The 21,911-nt window shown below is 40.0% G+C and overlaps 1 protein-coding gene across 1 annotated transcript in view; it reads left to right on the forward strand.

Annotated features, from left to right (window-relative positions):
* Nucleotides 1–21,911, forward strand: part of NIM1K (NIM1 serine/threonine protein kinase) — a 59,630-nt gene that overhangs the window by 17,078 nt on the left and 20,641 nt on the right. Inside the window, exon 2 of the mRNA XM_010966322.3 lies at nucleotides 1,397–1,525. The gene's annotated coding sequence lies outside the window, so the exon portion shown is untranslated. The remainder of the gene's footprint in view (nucleotides 1–1,396; nucleotides 1,526–21,911) is intronic.

Genomic DNA, 21,911 nt, shown 5'->3' on the forward strand with positions numbered 1-21,911 from the left:
ACACAAGGTCATGCGACGACTTAACCCACTGACAGCCCCAGATCTGTCTGGGAACAAGGCCCCAGGCAGCAGCTAAATATAGCTCTGGGATTGTTCCTGAATATTCTGAAATACCAAGAACTCAGGTGGGAAGAGAATTTCCCCCATGATCCTGGGCCTAGTGTTCATTACACTGTTTTCCTTGGGATTCCCAAAGCCCTAACTTCAAGAGGAGCAAACAAAAACGAAGTTAGAGTGCACACCAGAGAATATTCTCAACTAGAGCTTTAGAGCCCTCTGCGTGTTCCTCCAGGCCTGTGTCGGGTCCAGGCGCTGTGGTGTCATGTTCTGCTTTTCATCACTGACACTGGAGCATCCACTTCTGCCTGGGGGTTATTCTGTAGTCAGTCGGAAACTGTGTCACCATGTCAATCACTTGCTAGATTTTCATTTCTTTCTAAGTCATCCTACTTCTGAACTCAAAACCTTGGAAAAGCCCAGCCTCGGTGTGCTGGACTAGACCATGCCAGGTGGGCTGGCCACTATTTGTACCAGGGATGAGTCACTTTTATGTACACAGTCATCACAGACAGGCCACAGTCCCCAGAAATCGGTAGAGATAAATGCATATTTTCGGTTCTTAAGCAAAGAAAATCTCCATTGTAATGATAAAGAGTCAAAATAACATCAACAAAAATACACACAGAAGTATACAGGGTAAAATGTGAAGGAGCTTCTTGAATTCTCCACATCCACCCAATTTCATTTCCGTCCTCCCTGTCAACACAGTTGGGTTCCTGAGTCTCTAGTTCTCCTGCACTTTGCAGGTGTCTTTCCTTATATATGCATAGATCACCACTAAAATGAAAAGTGACTATTATCATGAAGCTCTCAGAAATGTGCCCATTTCATGGACCCCATGGCTGTTCCGCTACCCACCCCTTAGCTTTACAGTGATAAATAATTCACAAAATTCAAACTAAAGTAGAACAGGGCGGGGAGGAGGGGGAGTGTGGGCTGAGCATCACAGCAGGAAGCTTCCTGATGCACAGTTCCGCATCTTTCCGTGTTCCGTCTGTGATCCCTTTGCTGTGTTATACATTTAAATAATACCTGGTCTCCAGAGCTCACGGTCTGCTCGGGGGCTGCCCCGGGAGATGGGAGAGCCTCATTATCTACTTTCACTCGCCTCCTTGGGGAAATTTTTTCAGCCAGAAATACCGGGTCAATTAGCAGGCACCACGGAACAGTGTGTAATTCTCAGAACTGGCTCCGAAAGCCTCCCGGCTCCCTGGTGGGCCCCACTTAAACTGCCTCGCCAACACTGTGTAATCACTTCTTCTTCGATCAGCTCCAAATCGGATCCGCTCCAGGGAAGAAAACGTCTCTAATTACATTTTGCCTTTCTCTTCCTCAGCCACGAAGGTCCTCTGTGCAGATGCCTGTGCCCAGCAGTTCTTGGAGCAGCAAAGACATCTGGACACACGGGAGGGCCTCCCCCTCCTCTCCTCTTTAGAGAGCGGTGAATTTTGCTTTTCCGAGCCAGGTAGGCCTGCGTGATCTTTGACTTCGTGACTCACGGTCTTTACTGGATTGGTACGATCATTTACTATGTTACTCCCTTCGCACGGAAGGCCAGTTTGGTTTTAATGTATTTTCTCTTCATGTAAAATCCAGAATGACTGCTTGTACTTATGTGATTTATGAAATTCCTGCCTCCCTAGACGATTTTCTGTCTCTCATCAGGACGAATATTTATTTGACTCGAAAGAGCAACTTAATCTTTGATCCTGCTACACCTGTAGGTATAAACCTACAGAGAAACGTAAATACCCTTGGTCACCATTTTATTTTCTGGGAGCATTTAACAATGTGGGGATGCTGTATCTTATATGGACTAAACTGCTCTTTACTGAAGACTTTAGAAATGATATTCTGTGAGGTGAGTTGAGGGAATGGCCTTTCCAGAAACTGGGCAGAGAGTCTGTCCCTGGGTTTGCTCCCAGCTGGTCTGAGGCCAGCCTCCTGTGTATTGCGAATCGCTGTTTGTGACAACAGAAGAAGGAAAAGCGGCAGCAGCCAAGACGTCAGATGTTGCGGCCACAGAGGTAAAGGGGCTAAATGTGAATGACGTCCTGAGATCAGTGCATTTAATACCGTTCAGTAGTGCAATAAGGAAAGGTGTCAGAGATTGAATGGAAAGATAAGGAAATGTTCACTTAATGAAGGCTTTTTGGAGGAGATGAGTTGAAGACAAGTGTTTTGGGACCTGCGGACAAGTCACATAACTTCTCTGAGCCCTTGTCTCCTAAGCCCTAAAGTGAAGAGGTGGGAGGGGGGAGCACTGAGGCGGCTAACATTTCTAACATTCCACAGCCCCATAATTCTTTGTTCTGGCCATTTTGGACGGTTTGGGCAAAGAACAGCAGGCAAGATCTAAATAAAAGCCTGAAAGGAGAGAGAGCTGTTAAGAATGTGAGCTGGAATGGAAGATGTGGGCAGGGATGTGAGTGGCAGAACGGGAACATGAATGATCTGGAATCAGAAGGTTATATTTAATCCCCAAATACAGTCAAGGTAGTAGGGGAAAGATTTGAAAGCAGCTGGCTGGGTAGTTTGCATTAAGTGAATATCTTCTAGTGTAACATTTAATTTCCTTTAATTATTTTAAATGTATTCCAACAGCTTTATTGAGCTGTAATTCAAATACCATACAATTCACTCATTTAAAGTATACAGTTCAATGGCTTTTAGTATATTCAGAGCTGTACGCGTTTACATCACCACAATCAACTTTAGAATACTTTCATTAACCTAAAAAGAAACATTGCTCTGCTTAGCCAACATTCCCAACTGCTCTCCACAAGCCCTAGCCAATCACTGATCTACTTTCTGCATCTACAGATTTGCCTATTTCATGTAAATGGAATCATACGCTATCTGGTCCTTTGTGACTGTCTTTCACCTAGCAAAATGTTTTCAAGGTTTGCCCATGTTGTAGCATACATCAGTACTTCATTTCTTTTTATTGATGAATGATATTTCATTTTATATATATCCCACATTTTATTTATCCATTCATCAGCAGATGGCTATTTGGGTTTCTACTTTTTAGCTGTTATGAATAATGTTGCTATGAACATTCATATATAGGTTTTTTTGTGGACGTTTTCATTTCTCTAAGGTTTATACCTAGGAGTGGAATTGCCAGGTTATGTGATAACTATATTCAATGGTTTTTAAAACTAAGAGATTGTTTTTCAAGGTGCTGCGCCATTTCACATTCCCACCAGCAGTGTATGAAGTTTCCAGTTCCTCCACATCCTTTCTAACACTGGTTATTGAAGTGGTATCTCACTGTGGTTTTGCGTTTCCTGATGGCTCATGATGTTGAGCATCTTTTTTTTATGTGCTTGCTGACCATCTGTATACCTTCTTTGGAGAAATGTCTATTTAGATCCTTTGCCCACTTTTAATTGGGATAGTTATCTTTTTATCATGGAGTTATTTTTTTTATAGATTCTAGCTACAAATCCCTTATCAGATACATGATTTACAAAAAGTTTTTTCCTATTTGGTAGATTGTCTTTTCACTCTCTTGGTGTCCTTTGAATCATAAAAGTTTCTAACTGGTGATATCCAGTCTATCTCTTTTTCCCTTTATGTGTACTTTTGGTGTCACATCTAAGAAATCATTGCCTAACCCACTGTTGTAAAGATTCATGCCTATGTTTTCTTCTAAGAGCTTTATAGTTTTAGCTCTTGTATTTGGATCTTTGATGCATTTTGAGTTAACTTTTGTTTGTGAGGTAGGGGGTCTAACTTCATTCTTCTGCATGTAAATAGCCTTTTAATTATTTTTTTAACTATACACTTCTACTTATTTTCTGAGTGGTTGCTCTAGGGCTTTGAATACACATTTTAATTTCTAAGAACTTAGTTTAAATTTATACTATCTTAATTCCAGTGAGATTGAGAAACTTTTCTCCTTTAGCAATCTCCCTCCTCCCCTTTGTTGTTCTATTATTGTTATAAGTATTATATCTATATATGTTAAAAATAAAACACCATACTGATCTAATTATTAATTTATATAGTTTAATGTCTTTTAAAGAAGCCTAGAGAAGAAAGGATGGCAAGTGTAGATAGACTTGGGGGTTATAATAAGCCCCTTGAAGGGGAGGGGTATAGCTCAGTGGTAGAGTGCATGTTTAGCATGCACAATTCAATCCTCAGTCCCTCCATTAAAAAGTAAACAAATAAACCTAATTAACTCCCTCCTAAAAAATAAAATGAAAATATAATAAGCCCCTTAAGTGCAGAAATGCTCTCTTTGTTCATCATCATACCCTCTGCATCTAGAATGGTGTTTGTCACATAGCAGATGCTCACTTAACATATAAATGAATGAGCAATAATCCCCATACAGATAATAAATGAACTCCCTGAAGGAGAGATTCTCAATAAGATGTAGAGATGGATAATGAAGATATTAAGAGAATAAGGTTACGTGAGTTGTGGTGATATTCGGGGAGAGGTAATAATCATGGTGAAAAGTAAGAAGAGATTGTCTTTCTCATTTGGTGTCATATGTATCTTCAGGCCTAGCATGGAGCTGGCGTACAGCAGATGCTCAATAAACGTTGAATGAGTCCTATGGCTGGTGCAGATCTTGGAGAATGATGTTTTAGTCTTAGAAGTCCCTGTGTTCCCCAAATGGATATAGTCCCTGCCTTTCCTCAGTGCCTGTGGCTCTAAACTGGTGCTTCTTCTGGGGTTCTCACCTTATGTCCCCCATCCCTACTGGACTGTCTGCTCCCTTTGTGTGACCTAAGCAGGATGGTCCAACTTCTCCAGGATGAGAAGTACAAGCCTGTTAATTAGGACTAAGTAGAGGAAAGACAAGATAAATTGATCATTAACCAAGCTGGTAGGGTGGAGGGTGTGCAGTGAGAAGAGGAAGAAGAAACCATTGATGATAGACAGAGGCAACTGATACAAAACCTGTGATCTTCTACGTTTACTTACTCATTCATTCACCCCCAACATTTGTTGAAGGCTTGCTTTGTACTGGGCTAGAGATGCACAGAACAAAGTGTTCAGCTTTCCTTGTGCCAAATAGTAAATCCTAGACATAAAAAATTACTTTATTGTTATAAAAACATTCTGGAAATAACTATATAGCCCTCCCAACTATAAACTATTGCTCACCATCTGCCTCTACAAGAATGAAGTCACTTCACTAACCTCTGTAGTCACCAACTTCAACACACCCTGAAAGGAGTTCAGGGCAGAGATAAGGAATGAGGCACACAGTGTTCTGGGAAAAACCAGAACAGGCCTTCGGATAGTTACATATTTTCAGGAGAAAATTTTATGATTTCTTGCTTCTCATCATATCTAGAAAAGCATCTAAAATCATTAACAGAGACATCTGCTCCTTATGACTAGCAGCAACCCTCTGCCAAAATGTGTGCTAGATTGCACGTACCCCCTTTGCTAAAATCACATATGTACTGACCTCCCCTCCTTACCTCTTCAGAGCAGTTCCTCAGAGCTAGCTGAGAGGCTGTCTCCTGGGCTGTAGTCCTCATTTTGACTCAAATAAAACTTAACTCACAACTGTCATGTTGTGCATTTTATTTTCGGTCCACAGCCCACTGTAGTGGTTAAGATGCCTGAGACGGAAGCCTCCCTACCTGGGCTTGAATCCCAGCTGGGTGGAGTTGCCTGACCTCCCTGTGCTGACTAAAGCTTCCTTTTCTGTACCTACCTCCCAGAATTCAGGAGCCATCTATGTATATATGTATTTTTATTGTATAGACTGAGCTGTTAAGAAGCAACAACTCTCTTCTTAAGTATGTTTCATTTTGTTACGCAATTACGGTGGCCAAAAGCTGTTTTTTACCTTCAAAAAACCAGCTCTGCTCTAGAGGTTACCAGAACAGAGAAGAGCCCCCTGGCTGGATAATTCAGAACACAGGAAAGCAGATGCTTTTCTTTCAAATTAGGTTGATAGGAAAGAATTCCAGCCTGAGCTTTCAAAGCTGTGGCAGATCAATGGGCTCAGGGATCAAAGGCACCAAAGGTGATGTTTCTCATGTCAATGGATGAGCCATTCCCAACAAGAATTAATGACTGTTCCCAGTTGGTTTTATCATGTAAAAGGGCAGCATCATGAAAGATTCCTTTTTTAAGGCTCAAAAACAAAAAATCTTTAGATGAGAAAGATATAATAGAAAGGTTGGATGTTTATTTCCACCGCTGCATGCTAAGCACTGCCCACCTCTTCCCTACTCCCCACCAGAGTGTTCCATAACCCACTTGCACTGCTTGGACCTCTGAAGTACAATCACTTGTACAATTAAGATTTGTCTAACTGTAGAAGAGCAGGAGGGTCCCTTCCCGTCAGTTTTCTCAGTTGGAACATAGAACATACTTCGAACATTGAACATTGGTACCTGATGGTCTTACCTCAGCAGCAGATCGCCTATTTTAAGTCAAGCACAGTGAGTGTCTAGGACATTGAATCCTCAATAAACTCATCATGTGGAGAGGGAGTTGATGGCACATAGTAAGTGTTTAATAAATGTTAAATGAATGATGGTGGTGATGGTGAGCTGAAGATAAAAATTTATCATACATAGGAGTCGTGTCTAGATTTTTCACCCTGAATGATCCCAGACAAGTCATTTAACCAGATCATTCCATGCCTCAGTTTCCCTCTCTTTAAAAGAGAGTGCTAATGAGAATATAATTGGTAGTTTTAGGAGTAAAATAGAACTATGTTAATTCAAAAGAATTACACTGAAGACTCTTACTGCTTAAGTCACCTGGTTATAGCAAGGAGCAGGGAAACAAACAGCTGCTCAACACAGGCATACACTGGTCATCAGGAAAGTGAATACACACTCTTATTTGGCCTGAGGTGCCTTCCACAGCGTGATGCTAACAGGTAAAACAAATAACCCGATGGATATGCAGCTACACCATTACTTACTCTATCTGAAGTAAGAGGAAGAAATAACACATTTAAGTAAAATGACCACATTATATATTATTCAAACAATGACACTTTTGAGAATAAAACAGTAGCTAATATTGGTCACATTGGGAAGTACTTGGACAGTCTTCAGCAAACCAGAATGTATAGTCAGCTTGGGTCTATGGCATGCCCAGAAGCAGCGTCAAATATGCAGGGTTAATTTTACCCTTTTTTAACCTAAGTAAAAATGTTCCCTTCCTGAACCCATCCTTTGTGATAAAGCTCCTCCCAACTCCTCCTAAGATCTAGGCAGACCACTTGCAGCTTCACTGTCAATGCTGGTTGCCGCACCTTCATTTCTCACTGGAAAGTCATTAGCATCACTAAGGCAACTCAGGATGAGGCACACGCCTTCCAGCACCATTTGGTGAGATTCCACCTGTGTGTTTCTTAGTTATTTGTGTGAGTGTTCTACCATTACTCACACCTTATTTTACCTCATTTTCTACCAGTTCTGGTGACCTGTACACATTCTCCTGACTTTACTGAACTCAAGTTTGTATGCATGATGCACCGTGAGGCCAAACAATACCCAAATACTGGAGTTAGGCGCAGAGAAAGGTTTGTTGCTGCCTAAGCAAGGAGAACAAGCGGCTTATGCTGAGCCCCCACCCCAACCCCACCCCTGATCCCGAACTCCCTGAGGGGTTTCAGCTGAGCATTTCTAAAGGCCAGCTGAGGGAGGGGCAGCCCAGGGTATGTGATCAGCTGTGCACAATTCTTTGGTTGATGGTGATCAATCCTTAGGTGCCAGAAGGTCTGGGGGCTAGGAGCCCATCAAGTAGTTAATTTCTTCCATTTGGTGGTGGTTTTTAGCATCTGAAACACTCAGGAAATATGAGATACTAACTATAATCTGGGTACTTTAGAGAGGAGCTATAGCAGAGGATATGGGGGCGGGGGAGGTCTGTCTAGGGAAGCCGCCCATAGGATCCCGCTCAGTTACAATTCCCCCCTTTTCTTTGACACTTCTCAGTCGTTGAGGAGAGCAGGTGTTGGATAAGAAGGGGAATGATGTTTGCATAGAGAGGTTACCCATAAACTCAGCAGAGGAACTCGGTTTCAATCTCCAGTCCTCTTTCATCCTTCTCCAATCTTTCAGGCAATGGGGTGACAACTGCTCTGGCTACTTCCTGATGAAAAGGGGTGTAGTCCTACCTCAATTTGGGGAATGGACACCAAGTTGGAAATATTCCCAAGTTCCAAGTTCTGGATCTGAGTCTTGTATGATTAAGAGTTCATTCTCTGAGGAATTCAGGAGACTAAGCCTGAAAACCAATCTGGAGTTGGTACTTTGGGGGGAACTTGTAGACACATAGCCAGTTGTCTCCTTTGATCTGAGTAGGTTTTAACTTTTGATGTGGTATTAACATATATATGATAAGAGCTATTGGCCACTAGGCATCTCCTTTTTTCTGCTAACATCTGATTTAAAGCAATTTTAGTGTCTAAAAATTTAAGTTACAAGAGGAGACCCTGAGGTCATAAGATTGCAGCTGCCATCTGCCAGCAGACACTGCTTTGAGAATGGCTGATGGCATCCTGAGTGTGACACAGCTCAGAAAATTCAAGTTTGACAATACAGGAACATGTCTGAAATCATGTCCACAATGGCTACCTAGTTTTACCTTGGATTTCTGAATCACAGCTACTCCATTTTGACTTTCAAATGCATTCCTCTCCTCCAGGCCAAAGCAGATGTACAGTGCATGTCCAAAAGGCCATAAAACAGGCCACTTGGTCAGTAAAGTTTAAGTCAAACCACGCATAGGCCAGAATGACTTCTGCATACCTCAATACGTGTAGATGTTTCCATTATTTCCCTTTTTGATTACAAATCTTTCAATAGAAACATTAATGAGCAAAATATCTGTCCCTCAATGCTGGAGTGGTAGCTCCTGCCCCAGGTTTAGTGCCTTGCTGCTAGGCCCCATTTTATTTGCCTAGTTATCCACACTGGGGGAGAACTAATCAGATACTGTGAACAGGCTCAGAGGTATGTTAATGGAGAAACACTTTATAGACCATACATTTTATCGCCTATACCCAGTTGTTACACAAGCATTGTATGTGTGCTTTTAGCAATAGACTTAAGGCAAGCATTGTTATACATTGTAAGTAGTTAGATTCTATCAACTCTGTTAGAGAATTCTCTTTCTATTCTAAACATAAGGGCAATATTGATAGGGAGACAAGCATTTGGTAACCAATTTAATTAAAAAATGTAGATCAAAAGCCAGCAATATCTCAGACAAAACCCAAAAACTACAACCACATTCATTAGCTCACCCAACCCTATGCAGCCAATCCCCCTTGTGAACAGTTCCGTGAAATCAGTCTCAACTAGACCTCTTAAATATCTTACCCAGCTCAGCAGTATGATCTAAAAGAAACCTGCACCTGTCAGAAGGTCTCCTTTACAAATCCTCTCGAAGATGAGGCAGTCCTGCAAAGCATCAGCTTAACTGTCTATAACTGACAAAAGACCCCAAAGGGCAAGACAAAAGATCCAATCACAATGTCCTTGACAAAGCAGCTTAGTCAAGTTGCTGTGACATACAACATTCTAAGAAAACAACCAGAATTATGACTGATAGCATTATGCCAGGACACACCCAAATTTCAGAAACTCTATATAATTTCTAGAACGGCTATGTTAATAACATTTATCCATACCATATAATCTGAGGAGGCTTATCATTCATTTGACAATGCTTCCCATGTAATTTAACATACCAGCCAAACCTAGTTAGTTTAACATTTTCTATGAGATGCCTTAGGGGCCCTCTGAAGCATCTGAAAGTTAGTTGAAGTCCAAAGAACTTGAATTAGAATTTGATAGAAATTTTGTTAAAAATATCAAAGAGTTTTCATACAATCTGTTATCAGAAGCATTCTAAGTAAACTTGTTCTCTAAACAGAGAAAATCCAATTCTAGTCCTGAAAAAGCCTACCTTTAATAACAAAATCCATTCAGCCAATTAAGTTCAATCTAATCTCAGTCCAACCATACCCAGAACTCCTTTTTGAAAGTCTCCCTTTCTGCAAACTTTGCACAACTTCTTGTATCCATAATTAGTTTGCCTCTTGTTTTTCCACAATCAAGAAAAAACAAGCTCTAGAACCAAATCTTTTTTTTTAACAAAATGTGATTCCATTCCTCATTTATTTTAAGGCGTTGAACTTTATTTTTTGTTATCTGCAAATTCCGAACTCACAATTTATCCCTCCACCCCCCTTAACCCATTTCTCATTTTTTCTAACTCAAAACATATATCCTACTTCCCTACTGTTTACTGAAATATTTCCTTTATTATTTTAATAATTTTAATTAACATTTTAAAATTAGAACCCTCACCTCTTAAAAATCTTAATTTCCAGTGACTTTCGGTATCTTATTTTGTTTGGGAATGACCTAACTATTCAATAAACTTCCATCATTTATCTTAATTTAGCACAACTCTAAAATTTCAAGTTACCAAATATCTGAAGAGCTCATTTTCAAGTAGACATTCCTAAAACAATTGTTTCTAAAGCATTCACCCAAAAGCTCTTATCTCACTTGCATTTACTTCACCTGTAAGAATTTCATCATACCAAGTTAAGTCTTTTTCTTTCCGCTGACAAACTCTGCAACATGCATGAACTTAGTGACCTTCAGTAAACCTAGGTACAGTGAAAGACATGTCTGTATTGATTATACCAACAAGCTTAAGCTAGTTTTATATCGGATATCAATTCAATATTGACTATTTCCCAGATCACACAAAGCTGAAATTTATTCTGTCTAGCTTCTTTTATACTTAGAAGTATTTAATTTGTAAGAACCTTCTTTTAAGTCAATTAAATAGAGCTCATTTACAAGTTAATTTTTGATGTAAAAGCAGACAGAACCAGAGATCTCAGTTTTTCCACTTGAGTTTTAAGAAAATCTTTTTTTTTTTTTCCTTAAGAGCCCAGGCACATCTCAAAGGCACAGGAAGAGAAATGCATATCCCTCCTCTTAACTGCTTTTTATCAACCTCAACCGTCTTATCTATTTTCAGGGATTTTTTTTCAATTCCCAAATATCCACTAGACAATTTTATATATATATATATATATATATATATTCACATTCATGTGCCTTACTTTCAGCAAAACCAGGAAGAGAGAACAGGATTTGGACTCATGTACCAAGATACACACACACACACACCCCCCAAGATAAAAGCCAAACTGCAAAAAAAAAAACCATTTGATATAATAGGAGAGCCATTAGTGGCCATTGTTCAAATCTCAGGGAGTGCTGAGCCCACACAGTGTTACAATTTAAAAAAATCTTTTTCTTTCATTTATGGAAGCATAGCTGAAGATCTCCCAGTTTTGCAGAATATACCCTATGGGGGACTATAAGATGGAACAGAACTCTGATCATCTGTACTTAATTATTCACAGCCAATGTTATCAAATATCAAGCAAACAATTCAAAATAGTCTCTCATGATCACAGTTCCCTAGCCCCAGAGAGACATTCCCAACCAATGCCCCGTCAGTCCGAAAGGGGAGAACCCCAGGCATGTCCCATCAGAGATGAAGGTGAATGAAAGACCCAGGCTAGAAGGGGAAAATTTCCACCAACACAATAGGGAGGGACATTCTGGTGTTGTCACACACAAGCCCCGTTACTCACCAAAGACATTTCAACTGGCCTGTGCAAGTACTGATACACACACACACAAACATGGTCCCCCACACAAAAGATCAGATCAGCCTGAAATATAGCCCCGAAATTCCACCTTCACTCCCAGAGACTTCCAGAGTGGTCTAGCTCCTGAAGGAGAACCAGACCCAGAGTGTCTCACTGCCCAGAAAGGAATGAGCCCAGATAGAGTGGAGAGAATTCCCAGCCTGAACAAGCTGGAGCCACTCACCCTTAGGCGACACAATGTGCAGCCCCGTACAGTTCTCGGCTGCAAACAGCCTCGTGCCCTGGGGGGCCAGCAGCTGTCAGGGAGAGCCCCTCCCAGTTCCCCGGAGTGAAGTGAGCTCTGGCAGCTGCCTGAGACCCAGAGAGGGGGCTGCCATGGGCACAGACTTCTAGGCAGGCTTCACTAAAATTGTTATCAAATGCAAGTCCGTGTGCTTGATGCACAGTGGGGCCAGACAATACCAAAACATCGGAGTTTGGAACAGAGAAAGGTTTACTGCAGGGCTGAGCAAGGAAAATGAGTGGCTCTGCCCAAAAAAGCCCCAAACTCTCTGAAGGGTTTTAGCTGAGCATTTTGAAAGGCCAGCTGAGGGAGGGGCGGCCCAGGGTATGTGATCAGCTGTGCACAATTCTCTGATTGGTTGATTTCTGATTGGTGATCAATCCTTAGGTGCCAGAAGGTCTGGGGGTTACGTGCTCACGATCATCAAGTAGTTAATTCCTTCCATTTGGTGGTGGTTTTCAGCATCTGAAACACTCAGGAAATATGCGTGAGATACTATTATCCAGGTACTTCAGAGAGGAGCTACAGCGGAGGAGATGAGAGAGAGGTCTGGGGAAGCCCCCCGTAGTCCTGCTCAGCTACACCTTTCCTTCCTCCAACACAACAGATTTCCCCTCTTAAATAGCACTGCCCGCTCAACAGTCAGAGGGTACTGACATCTCAGCTGGCTGCACCCGTTAGAATAGCTGTGTGTTTTGGTGGAAAAGAGCCAGGTTTTTTATACCTTTGCTCAACAAATATTTAATTAAGCACTTATTGTGTCTGAGATAACTGTTTAGAGTTCTGGATATATAGTCTAGTCTGTGATTTGTCTGTTGGTTTTCTTAATGTTATCTTTAGATACCGAGAAATTTTAAATTCTGATGAAGCTGAACTTAGCATTTTTTTTTTCCCTATCATGGTTTGTACTTTCTGTATCCAACCCAAAAAACTTGCCCTACTTCAGGGTCCTGGAGATATTCTCCTGTGTATACTTCTAGAAACTTCATGGTACTAAGGTTTTATGTTTAAGTCAATGACCCATCTCAGATTAATTTTTGTGTATAGTGTGAAATAAAGGTCAAGATTCAACTTTTATTTACACAGACACTCCGTAGATCCAGCATCATTTGTTAAAAAAGACTTCCCTTTCCCCACTGAATTGGCTTGGTGCCTTGGTGGAAAATCAGTTGACTCTATATGTAGATCAATTCCTGGACTTCTTATTTTGATCTATTGGTCTAACCTTACACACTGTCTCAATTACTGTAGCTCTTAAGAATATAGTGTGAGTCAAATATGATCACTACACTTAGGGAGCTTACAATCTGATGAGAGGGAAGTCATAATTGTACAAAGAGGTGGAGACTATCACAGTGCTAGCCACAAACGCAGAAAGTACAAAAGAGAACTTCACCTGGATTAGGTGGTTGGGTGCAGAAGCTGCCTGAGGGAGGTAACACCTAACATGATCCTTAAGGGATCAGTAGGATTTTGCGGAAGGGAGGACCAGGCATGGTGCCCTCAAGAGTAGTTTGGCTGGAGAGGACTGAGTGAGGTGGAGATTGGAGGAGACGACATCAAAGATGAAGGAGACCACATCGGACAGGACTTGAAGTCCATTTTAAGGGTCTTGGATTTTACTCTGAGTGAGAAGGGAAGCCATTGAAAGGGTTTTCAGTAGAGAAGTGACATGATCTGAGATCTTTTAGAAGGATCTTCTAGATGCTCTGTTTGAAACAGACAAATGTTGGTTTGGGGCTGGTGGAGGCCAGGTAAGACAGAAGCTCTGAGACCAGCTAGAGGAACTATAACTAGAATATAATCAAAACCCAATGGTGGCTTGGACTCAGTGGTAGTAATGGGATGATTGTGGTTTGGGCAATAATGGGATAAAGTGACCATGTTCTAGATATATTTTGGAAGTAGAGGCAATAAGACTTGCTGACAGACTGAACATGAGATATAAGATAAAAAGAGGAGTCAAGGGTTTCGGCTTCAGCTGGGAGGGTGTGTTGCCAGCTACAACTATGTGAGAGGAGAAAGCCTGGAGAAGAAAACCAGTAGCTTGGTCTTCCTACTTTAGTGTAAATATGAGCGATTATGACCCAAAGTACAAGTAATTTCCCCCATAGAGAAGCTAGGTGGTAACAAGAGTAAAGATAAAGATAAAGTCGTCATGCAAGCCGTCGAGCCCAGTGTGAGCAGCACTGTCCCAGGTGGTGGGGGATGTGTCAGAATGGACGCGGGCCTGGCCATCAGGGAGAGCTGTGAGGAGGCCTGATTCTCACAAAACAAAATGGAAGAAATATGACGTCAAGGACCAGATGCTGGGATACCCATTTCAAGCGGCATAGGATAGTTCCACTGTGGTCAGGAGTAGTCAAAGAAGGAAATGGGAGAGGAGCCATCTTCACAGGCTGGGGAAAACTTAGGAAAAGGGGCAAAATTGTGGGAATAAGCAGGAGCCACTTAGGACACAGATATTCCAAGCCTGGCTGGAAGAGTTGTCAGAAGGACTAGAAAACTTGGTTCCTAGCACATAGTAGACACTTGATAAAGGACAGCTGATAGGGGTTGTAATATTGGGGACGTGGATAAGGATAAAACTATGTGTCTGACTCTCTAGAGTCCAGCCCCACCCCTATGTCAACACCTTTGCCCTGTTTCCTTTCCTGGGCTAACTTCTAATACTTCTATTTGAAGACCTTCAAATCTGGCCTTCTAAATTGTTTGTGAAGGGGAAAAGGAATTGGACTATCATATTTCAGCACATCCATGCAGGTCTGTGGGTTTTCACTCTGCTCATTCCTGTGAATACTATAGTGGTCCAGAAGGGGGCAATGTGACACTTGGACTTCAGGAAGGTTTTATTTTATTTTTTCACATATGTTTTGGATTTCATCCTCTATTATTAAAACCCAAAGCTCAGGTCAGGGCTGGAATGATCCATAGATGTCATGGGGTCCAAGACTCCCACTTGCCAATTCTGTCCCACCCACCCTCCTATCCCCACCCCCCAGTTGTCATGCACTAATTCAAAATATATTCTTCCAGACCTTTTTATATGAATATACAAATGTACTTGTGTGTGTGGTCTGTCCCAGCACCTAATACTGACTCCAGAATTTCTATCCAGCTGGGTCTTGGGATAGTAATATGACTGGAAAAGGTGTGAGCCTCTGTGTTTACATGGCCCTTTACATTCAAGAAAATATGACTAATCCATATCAAAGTATGGGTGAATCTGATGGAGAATTGGGTGATGGGAGAACTAAAGCCTACACAAGCCGCCTCTTGGTTCAGTCCCTGAAAGCAACATATATTGAATCATTTCTCTTATGCCAGTAGTTTGAAATGCCATCTCTATTACATGCTATGTTTCCATATCTCTGAAGATGTTTAAAAATTCTCTATTCTGCTCGTTCAAATCACTGTCGCACCCTGACACTTGTTCACTTTTTATATTTAGTAACATCTCTCTTGTCCCCTGACACTACCACCTCTCACTTACTTCCACTGAGGTTTCAAATCCACTTGAATTTTTAACGATGGTGAAAGTAAGAGCTTTTGTTCTGTGTCCGCCTCCATGACCGTAGCCCTCCAGCCTCCTGCCATGGATGACTTTCTTGAGTTCTGCTCAAGTAGAAAGGACATCTTTTCTGACATCCCTTCAGGCCATCACTCAAGCACTTTTCCTATTTCTTAGTGAACACACTACATTAGAGTTGAGGAAAGTTATAAGGCAGCAAAAGAGCAGTTTCTGCTTTGACTTGCAAACATTCTTAATCCTCTAAAAATAAACCACGAGCTGCAAATAGGCATGAGTGTTCCTTCTCAAATAAGTTACTTCTGAGGAGATGAAGGATAAGTTTTGTTTTTCTGCTCAGGGCCACCTGCTTGTGATTCAATCCATGATTTCATTCTGTATCTTAGTGCCATTCCTTATTGTTTGGAGGCAGGCATGTTCCCTCAGAGAAGCTGGGAAGAGTTGTGTTTTGGAAATGAATTATAACTGAAATTCAGATCTTTATGGGGCCTGAGTTTCTGCCATGTCTCTACTGGAACATGATCTCATTCTCTTCCTCATGTGTTTGAAATTCCTGGTTTCACATGTTGTAAGGTTAACTTAAAGTCTCCATCTCTTGGAGCTAATAGTCAAGATATCAAGGGCAACTTTCTTAATTTCAGTCAGCCTAGGTTTTGTTTTTCATTTTAATCTGTAAAAAGGAAATGACAGTCCCTTTCCTCGTAGGATTGGGACTCATTCATCCATTCACCAGACATTATTGCTTGTTGTAAAATACTTAGCATTTTTAAATTACAAATACTACATTTTTTAATCTAGTAAATTTTAACGGTTTTTTTAAATTGCATTATAGAAAAATTTAATACAGATAAAAAAAATGTCACAAAGAACGTTATAAACCTCCATGTGCTCATCATTCAACTTCAAAAATGATCAGTTCATGGGCCAATCTTGTTTCACTTAAATTCCAATCATTTTCTCCACTTCTCATTATTTTGAAACAAATTCCAGACATGTTGTTCTATCTAACAATCATTTTTAAAGATTAATGTTTGTCCTATTTAAAACTTAATTAAACCTTTTTAAGAATTTTAAGCTGCCTTTATAATTTAATTTATTTCATTTCCTTTTTAAAGTACTTTATTTGATTAACAAAAAACTTCCAAAATACTAATTCTTTTTAAAATAATTCTTACAAATATAATGATAAGCAAATGAACAGGGTAAACCTTAAGTTCTCTTAAATATGTTCCAGTGCTGTTTACAAACAATAAAATTTCAATTTAAAACCATCAGTCTAAATCAATTATTCAATTCTTCATTTTAAATTAGAATTACATAACTATTTTGTTACTTTATTATGCCAGATTTTCTTCACATTACAAGAATATAAAACACAAGTTTCGTACAGATGCATGAAAACAAATTAACACTTTGGGATTTGAGTCTCAAACATTTCTGTTTTTACTGCTAATCTTCCCGAGGTTAAAAGATACTCAATCACTAAAACTGTGTCATCCTAGACTTCACAGAGGTGGGTGATTCCACTCGTTTGGCTGCATTTGTGGGTTAACTCAACTGATCTGTTTTCTGTTTCATTCTACACTGAATTGTTATCGTAATCTTTCCCTTGGGATGCAAATTTTTACAGATATTTGACAGTTAACTGAGTATTTTATAGCTTTGTCTAACTCAGAAGTCAGAGTTTTAAGAAAATCCCAATGAGAGAAAGGTATTCTGTAGGAATGAATTAGATGGTCAAATAAACTTAGAGAATATTGAATTAAACAAACAAACAAACAAAAACCAGATTTGAATTGTTTGTGTGTGTTTTAAATACCACAAGATCATAAGGTAGTAATGAAAATATCTAAGAAGGGTGTAATATGCACAATTCCCAGGTGTATTTGACAGTGAATTTATGAACTGCCCTCTCCTTTTTTTTTTTTTCCTGATGATGTTCCAAAAAACTTAGAGAAGAATCTGCAAATTAGCAACCTGATGGCCAAATCTGGCCTGATAGTTCAGTTTCACTTGGCCACACTGTGTTTTTAAAATATTTAATTTTAAAATATTTAAAAATTGAGAGGGTTGACCAAACATTCATTGACTTCCAGTTGCTTTTAAAGAATTAAAAGCTTTGGCCAAAGTACTCCTGCATTCCTCCATGGCTGTCCTGGCTGACGCTGAGCCTGGGTTGCCTCCTCATGCTGGGTGTGGGGGCTGCACTCAGCCCCCACTGAACACCTGCCCGGCCCTCCTGGGCATTTGAGTCCGTGACTTTCACAGTCAAGAGGACCTCAAGCATAGTAGAGTTCAGCGTGGGAAGACCTGATGTAAGCCCGGCAGCCTGGGTGGACTGGCCATGGATGGTGAATGCAGGTGGAATGGGGGAGCCCTGGGCCTAGTGGCTGGGAAAGTACCATGCGATCAAGCCGGGCGAGAGGGAGTGTCAAGGAGCCACACTGCTGTTCAGCGCAAGGGCGGAACCAGTTCACATAAATTTTCCATTTGCTTCAAAATTTCCCAATTGCCACCACTCCCCACTCCCCTCCCATGGGGATCTTGTGTATTGAGGAATAAAGAGCTAAGGCCAAAAACTAATAAGGTGCAAATAATTTTTAAGTGTTGAAAATAGATTTTCAAATGAAGCCTGTTTGCTAATGATTTCCTCTGAGGGTGCACCACGTCTAAGATGGATTACATGGGCTTTGGCTGTGCTTGCATCGTGTTGCCACACATAGAGAAAACCCAGCTATTTTTCTAAGCAAACCAGCCGCTCATCTTGCCAGCTGAGAAAGAGGTTGTCTAAGAGCCTTGCCCAGAAGTTTGGTAACTTAAACTCAGACAGAGAACAAAGACGAAATGGTTTTCTTTGGTATTATTTTCACAGTGGGTTGCAAGTCAAGAAAATAAATTACCAAGTAGGCTCTGTTTCCTTTAATCTTATTTAATGCATTGCTATGCAGCCACAGTAAGCTAATAATTAAGGACCATTCCGCCTCCTCTAGAGGTTTTGATCTACAGTGATGCAACTATTTTTGGCTGGTTGGGTTTCTAAGCTCTCTTTAATGTCCATAAAAATCGGTCAAAATCAAAAGGGCAGAGAGTAAAACAATAAACCATGCTTGTGTCTAAGAAAAGGGAGGATATCACCTGCAATTAGGTATGTCATAACTTCCGTTATAGGCTTATTTTCAACATGGTATAGCTTGATTTTTTAGGACACTACTGGAAAGCAGTCAAAATATAAACTATTTATAGCAATCCCACAACCTGTAATCAGGACTTCTGTTTCCAGACATCTAAGACAATTTGTCTTTAGGGGAAAAAAATCCTGCAAAATAAAAATGAGTATTCACAGTCAAACAGGATTTATCTTTCCAGTTGGATTTTTTTCTTCTACTTTTTTAAATTCTATTGGAATGTATGAGAATCGGCGTTTTTTCTCATTTATTACTAATCTTGAAACTTCTGAGATTTGTTGGCAATTCAAGTACAATAGAAGCTGTATGTCTTACTTTATTGGGAGCACAATAGTGTGATTCTGGGAATTCTAGTAATTAGATGTTGGACTCTCTGAACTGAATATCCGCTTTTCTTGTCTCTTTTTCTCTGTTGCTCAACTCTTCTTGATTTTTTTCCTTTACAACTCTTTAATTGAATTCCTTAATTTCAGTTTCTAGGAGAGCTCTTTCTTATTCTCTGAGGGGTTTTGTTTTGTTTCATTTTGTTTTTAACATTGTGTTTTAGTTTTCTGGATAAAATATTTTAGCTTTTGTCTTCTGCTTCCTGCATTGCTCTCTGTTGCCCTCAAGTTCCTTTCTGTCATTACTGTTTTGATTGGGTATGGTTTCGTTCCTTCATTTTGGAGCCTTTCTTCAGGTGTCTGATGCTTCTTGACTGGACGTTCATTCTAAGCAGAAGTTATTAAAATCTGACTGGAGCTCCTTGTCTGCAAGTGAAACCAGCCCCTGGAGGACTGCATGGTAGGTGGTCAGGAGGCTTTGTATTGGAGAACCTCCAAATATTGGTTTCAGGAGGTTTTTTTCTCTTTAACCAAAAGAGGAATCCCCTGCCTGGAAGACCATACACTTGTTTCCCTTGATTCTGGAAACTCAAAGTGCAGAGGTGCAGGAAGAAGGGAATGTGAGGGATCCCACAGCCCAGAGTCTGAGCTAGTGGACTGTCCTGTGCCCTGTGCTCCTGAGCTGGGCTGGGCGTGAGCAGAGAGAGTAACCACCTGGCTTTGAGGGGGGAAGGGGCTGGGGCTCCCACTGCCCACATTCAAACAATCCCCATGTTTTTGGTCTGCTTCAATTCTCCAAATTTTGAGGTAGTGAGTCTCTTAGAGTTTGAAGTCTTTTGAGTGTTCAGAAAGGTGCATCTCACTGGCGTGTCTTTATGTGGAAATTTAGGTTGCAGTTTTCTTCGCCGTCTCTGCTGAATTATTCAGTTTGCTCTCCATCTCCCCAAAATGTATTGACATCTTGCATCTGCTGCTATTTCCTCCCTTCGGGTTTATGCCTTCATTCCCTCCTAATTCCTACTGTGGGGTTTTAGAAGGAAGTAAAGTTCAATGAAAGCATAACATTCTGTATTTAACTAGAAGTCCCTAATTATCTTTTGATTTTTTTGAAAGCAATCTACTAGTATTAGAGAATTGTAATTTCCCTGTATAACCAAAAGTAAAACTAACTTCTTGTATGCCAATTGTAAAAGATGGCAACACATTACGTGTCTTAAATTTTCTTTTTTAAAGGTAAATACATGCATATGGGGAAAAAATGTAAATCATATAAAAGAGTAAATAGTGAAAAGTACACACCTTTCTCTTATTCCATTTCCCAGTCCAACAATTCCCCTCCCCAGGTGCAGTAACTATTTTCTCAGATATACCTTCTTCTCTCTTATATTTCTGATGTCACGTTATGTGTACTCTTCTGACCTCTTAACAGTATATCTTGGATATTATAACTCATTCTTCTTCACAAGTACATAATAATCCATTATATATGTATATGTATGTATTGTCATTTATTTAACTGTTCCCTCCTAATGGGCATTTAAACAGTGTCTGGTTTTTTCTACAAAACAATGCAGCAGTGACTATCCATCTTTATATTAGAACTATGTATACCTTTGAGAATGTGTGTATAGGATAAATTTTAGAAGTGAAATAGCTGAGGCAAACGATACGTCTGTACATTTGTACTTTAATAGCTATGGCCAAATTGACTTGCAAATAGTTGTTCCAATTTATTTCCTCAGTAACAATAAATCAAAGTTACTGTTTCCTAACTAGTGCATTATCAAGTTTTTGTATTGTCTAACTTTAATTTGTAAAAAATCTAATTTCATTGTAATTTTTGTGTGTGTTTCTTTGGTTGTGAGATTGAGCATCTCTTCATATGGTATAAAACCATTGCATTTTCTGTGAAACGTCTGCTCGTGTTCTTTATCATTTCTTTTGGGATATGGGTATTTTTCTTATTAATGTGTGAAAATTCCTTCTTTATTTAGAAAATTAGCTCTTTGTCTCTCACATGTGTTGGAAAGTTTTCTCTGCCAGTTTATCATTTACTTTGTTTTATTTGTTTCTGATGCTTTTTTGGCAAACTGAAATTTATAATTTTACGTTGTCAGATTTAATGTTTTATTTTATGGCCTTCTCTGAGATCATTAAAAAATTTCTGATCTTTTTCTACTATTTTATGGTTTTATTTATTTTACATTTACTTAGGTCAAATCATCTATTTGGAATTTATTTTGCGTGTGAGTGAGATACAGGTTCAATTTTTTTTTTTTTTTTTTTTTTTACCAATTGTCTTGCTAGCTCTCCCAGCAAGTTGCAATTCACTCTCAATACAAACCCACAGCACCATTTGCAAAACTGTAAAAACTCTATTATCTGATCTACGCAGAAGATTAAACCATTTCTCTAGCCATTAAGTCAAGACAGATGGTTCAAGGCCACTGTGTAGGAAATTTAATTTGTATGTGTAGGGTATATAATCCAAAATAGAGCCTGACCACCCTTGGCAATTGTGTCTGATCCCTGTCTCTGGGTCGAATTTCTCTGTCCTTTATCCTTCGTCCAGCAGAAGTAGGAACAGAGCAGGGCAACAGCCTCCTCTTTCCTGTCCTGATTTCTCTTTTTTCAGCAACCCCATGCTTAACCACAGTAACAATATAAGCAATCCTGTACCTAGCTGTATTACTGTGATGTCATCAATTCCCACTTCCAAGGCAGTCTCTCATGCTTTCACTCAGGTTTTCAGTTCAGAATGCTCAAGTCCAAAAATCAAGTTTCACACACATTTAACAAACACTTTTTTTAAGTAGGATGTCATGCTCTGTGCTGAGGGAGAGAGGAAGGGAAAGAACATACAGATGAATGGAACCCA

The sequence above is a fragment of the Camelus bactrianus genome, chromosome 3, assembly GCF_048773025.1.
Source record: "Camelus bactrianus isolate YW-2024 breed Bactrian camel chromosome 3, ASM4877302v1, whole genome shotgun sequence".
NCBI lineage: Eukaryota > Metazoa > Chordata > Mammalia > Artiodactyla > Camelidae > Camelus > Camelus bactrianus.